Source organism: Mandrillus leucophaeus, unplaced genomic scaffold (genome assembly GCF_000951045.1).
Source record: "Mandrillus leucophaeus isolate KB7577 unplaced genomic scaffold, Mleu.le_1.0 Scaffold187, whole genome shotgun sequence".
In the NCBI taxonomy this organism is placed as follows: Eukaryota; Metazoa; Chordata; class Mammalia; order Primates; family Cercopithecidae; genus Mandrillus; species Mandrillus leucophaeus.
Window position 1 is genome coordinate 1880471 of NW_012101887.1, and position 4780 is coordinate 1885250.

General features: G+C 34.8%; 1 protein-coding gene across 4 annotated transcripts in view; it reads right to left on the bottom strand.

The window, feature by feature from the left end:
• The window catches only part of MEF2C (myocyte enhancer factor 2C), a 183425-nt gene that overhangs the window by 63308 nt on the left and 115337 nt on the right, over window positions 1–4780 (bottom strand). The window lies entirely within an intron of this gene.

Genomic DNA, 4780 nt, shown 5'->3' on the forward strand with positions numbered 1-4780 from the left:
GAAGAATTGCTTGAACCCAGGAGGTGGAGGTTGCAGTGAGCTGAGATCGCGCCATTGCCAAACTCCAGCCTGGGCAACAAGAAACTCCATCTCAAAATAAATAAATAAAAATAAAAAATAAAACAGAAAGTCTAAGTAATTTGCCCAAGGACATATAGAACTCAGGCAGTTTATCTCCAGAACTGATGCTCTTCAACACTGTGCTATGTTGCCTCCCCCTAAATATCCCATAGTTCTCATTATGTTGTTTTGTCCAGTTGATTCCCACATGTATTTTCTACCTTAATTGGACTGTAAGTTTTGTGAGGTCACAGACAATGTCTTCCAAACTTGTATTTCTCCTGGCATCCATATAAAGTTCTGTATATCCTAAGAATTTAATAATTATTGCTTGAATAACAAAATCTACAGATAAAAGTGGAAGCAAATTTTTAAGATATACATACTGAAAGACCACTTTCAGATATGAAGGTAAAAATATAACGAGAATCTTGAATGCTTTAATGAATAATTTGCAATATAAGTCTAACTGCATTGAAAATCGATAATGAAATTGCTGTATTAATTTCTTTGTACTTCTATTTAATAGTTTTTAACTGTCATTATAAGCATTTCATGCATAGAATAAGCATACTTTCTTTTGTTTAAGCCAAGCTACTTGCATTATTTTGGCTTCTATTACAGATAATACTGTGGACGTTTCAAATCCACAATGATTTGGAGGTAGTCAAATCAATATCAGCTACATAATACATAAAGGATGGATGCAAATTTTATAGCAAAGAAATTAATAATTAATTTATATCTGTTTACTGTAACAAAATTTTTTGTCAGCTTTTTCTGAAGTTTAACAATGCTTGAGCCAATATCGCTAAATTATGTATAAAATATAACTGTTTAAGATAAAAATGCTACTAAAATAACTATATTATTTCATGTTTATAAATGTTATAAAATCTATTATATGTAGTAATTCACATAGTATTCTTTCTGTATGATAGCTTAGCATAGTTACCATAGCTCATATCACTATTACATCTAACAATATTATTTTTTTATTTCAGCAGTTAAAAAGAGCCAATGTTTTCCATATTACAAAGACTTTGCTGAAGAGTCAGAAATGAATAATATAATATCAAAGGTAATAATTTCCCAAACTGAATTTACCCTGCATGGCACAAATGACTCAACAATGAAAATTTTGTTTAAAAAGTATTCAAATAAAAGGCTTTGTCCCTGGAATACAGCTCTAAGTGGCTCACTATCTAGGTTGAAAATGGTTTTGCAGGGTTGTATGTCCTATTTTTCCATGCCTGCAGTAAAGATACAATATGGGAATTCAGCTTGGTAATTACTAATACACCACACAGACACAATTACACCCTGTATGCTGCATAAAGGAATCACTTGTGGTCTGCATCCATTACAAAGAGCAGTAGGGGGCCAACATGCAAGACGACAAAATGCTTTACAAGACGGAAGGAGACCAGAAGAGTCGATGTACACAGATACAAGGACCTTGATTCTTCTAGCAATGATTTAAGCCTCTTTCCATCAATTATCGTCTTTTGTCTCAAGAGTCTTATCACCAGCAGCATTACAGGAACTGAACATAACAATGCTCAGACTCGTATAACCCTATGAACTGTGCTGACATTTCCACACCCTGTTGCTATGTTTGACCTGGTTTACAGATTACTTAAGCAAAACAAAATAGGGGGGAAAAAAGCATTCCCATTGCAAAACTGGTATATATATATATATGTATACACACGTATTTTTTATGACTTACTCAGAATTCCATTTATTGAAACTAAAAGCCATCCTACTCTAGAAATGCTATTTTTCGAAGTAGTTTCTACATCATTTTAAAGTTTAAAAGTAAAAATCTGCTTGAGTAAAAAAAATAATTGTAAGAAAGAGACTAAATATTGGCATGTTAAGGGGATACAGACTGAACAAGAGAATTTCATGTCTCAGGGAGCTAAACTAAAATGAGTCAGCTGCTCTCTTAAGCTACAATGAGTCACAGGAATAATTTTCTTGCTGTGAAACTCCTTAAAGTTTTGAGTTTAATTGCAAGCAGTTAAGTGGTTTTTATTATAACAGAGTTTCCTCTGTTAATTATTACACGATGTACATTATTTTACAATACTTTCATTTAAGATTCTCTTTTAAAATACATCTTACAAATATGAATTTTTAAGACCTTAGGAAAGTTAGTTATTTATGGCAGTTTGTCAGGTTCCCTGAAACAAAGCCTTGTCTTTCAGAAAATGTTTACAACCTATGAGGAAAAAAAAAAAAAAAAGTATCCTGGGGCTAAAATGTTTATTGGCACCTAGAAGTCTGAAGAGAGAGTCGGGACTGTGGTTTTTTGAGGGCACTTTATCATCGCCCGCATTCTCAAAGGTTTCTCTGAATGAATAGAACTGGATTACTCAGCCTTCTATTCCACGCCTATTCCTCTCCATTTTCCTTGGCACGACTGAGAGCCAGGCTATTTTTAGTTAAGCAGTTTTCTATTTTTAGACAACTACCAGTTAGAAGACATTTGTTAGGGAAAAATTAAAACACACACACACACACACACAAAGGGAGGAGGGAAAGAAGCTTCCTCCACATATTGTGAAGCAGCCTTCAACCTGTAACTCCAGGCATTTCAGCTGCTTTCAATCTTGGAAAAATAAAGAAAAATTCAGAGTTCAGGGTTTTAAAAATAAACCTACCCTCTGGCAAACAGACCAAAATACAACAAGCTGTTACTATGTGAAACAGTGACTACAAAAACAAAGAACATTCTCCAATGATTAAACTGCGAGAAAAGTTGAAGAACTGATTAGGTTGTAAGAATGTTGCACAGGCATGTAACAATTTTCCAGCCTCTCAGCCAGATGTATCATGTTTTAGAATTTAGAGAGGGGAAAAAAAAATCTCATCTGTAAAGTTAAACTAAGGATGTGGGATGCAACTTTAAGGTTGAAACTTTTATTAAGCTTAAAGGCAATTAAATTGACTGCATCTTTCTAACATTTGTATTCTATGGAATTTCTCTAGAAACTATAACCATCTGTTTATAGAAAAACCGTACATTAAAAAATCCAGTGCCAACAAAAAACAACCAAAAAAAGGCTGCTACATATACATACTACATACATGTATGTATATATATACACATATATGCATTTAATGTCCACATATAATTACATTTATCAGTCTTACTTTTAGTTTAAATGGGAAAAATTGTTCTCAGGTTGGCTTAGTATATCAAATTATTCTACTTATTCAAGGCCATACCTTCACCTGAAGTCTACAGTAAGATTTTTCAGGTGCCCACAGTTGTAATTGCTTTCCTTCTCCTCTGTTAGCCCACTGTACTTTGTCTGTATCTTATTATGGTTCAGATCATTGGGTATCATAATCACAGATGCATCACCAGTAACTGGCAGAACGCTTAGCAATGATCTTCATGTCCATCAATATCTACTGAATGAGAGAACAAATACTGTGTATATTCTGTCCACCATGGACTGCTACTGGCCCTGGAGGGTCGTGAATACCACGCTTTGCACATACACTTCATAAGTACTTGTGGAAAAGAAAAAAAATCAATTCGTTGACCTTTGTTAGATCTTCTTAATTTAGGTAAAATGCTGCAGTTACTTATATAATAATTCAATGTTTATAAATAATATACTTATTAACATAAACTATGCAATCGCAAATTAAGAATTTGTGTCTTCTCTCTCTTTTGGTTAGCATTTTTTCTTCTCTGAACTTTTTCTCTTGACTTTGAAAATAAAACTAACTTTTAAAACTTAAGAGTTGACAATGGGCTCTGACATCTGTTATAACCTGCAATCTTCATGACAGCCCTATGAGGAGCTCAGGGCAGACAACATTAACTCAGGAGGAACCTAAAGCCCGGCAAGATTACATAACTCGCCCTCCGTTTGAGAATGAGAGTCTGTGATGTTGCTATAACTGGAACTGAATTTTTAATATCCATCTTTCCTTCAAATTTGTGGAGCTTTTAAAGTCCTATATCCTAGAAGTAAAATTTAAAAGACGACCTCTCATAACAATGCTTCAACGATATTCTTTAGGAAAATCACTATGTAGCTTTCTTTTCCCCCACATGAAATTAATTCAGAACAACTACAGTTAAGGAAAACCAATCATGAAGCCTGGATGAAGATAAAATTCCACACATACTAATTAAGAAAAATCAAAACCGTGTGCATGCATGATCTTTTCTTTCCTGTTGGAAAAGTTCACAAGGGACCTAGCTTATTTCTACGTCCTTACTACTCATTTTTCTTCTCCCTTTTCCATTTTCTCTTCTTAGGGCATTTCCAGCTTCAGTGATCCCTCCGTTTTCTCGTCTTTCTCCACAAAATCACATAGACTTTAACAAATATTCTGTTCCTTGGAGTAAATGCTGACTGAGTGATTCAACTTTTCTTGCTGGGTTTCTCTGCCTTGGCTCAGGTCCTGACTGGCGCACAGTGGGCATGTCATAAATGCCCACTGCAGGAATGAAAGGTGAAGTAGCCAGGTGTAACCTCTCCAGTTTATGTACCCTTTATTGGGCTGTATCTGTTAACCATCATGCCAGTTATTTATTTATTTAGTTATTTATTTTTGAGACGGTGTCTCACTCTGTTGCCCAGACTGGAGTGCTGGAGTGCAGTGGCGCAATCTCAGGTTACTGCAACCTCCACCTACTGGGCTTAAGCAATTCTCCTGCTTCATCCTCCCAAATAGCTGAGGTTACAGG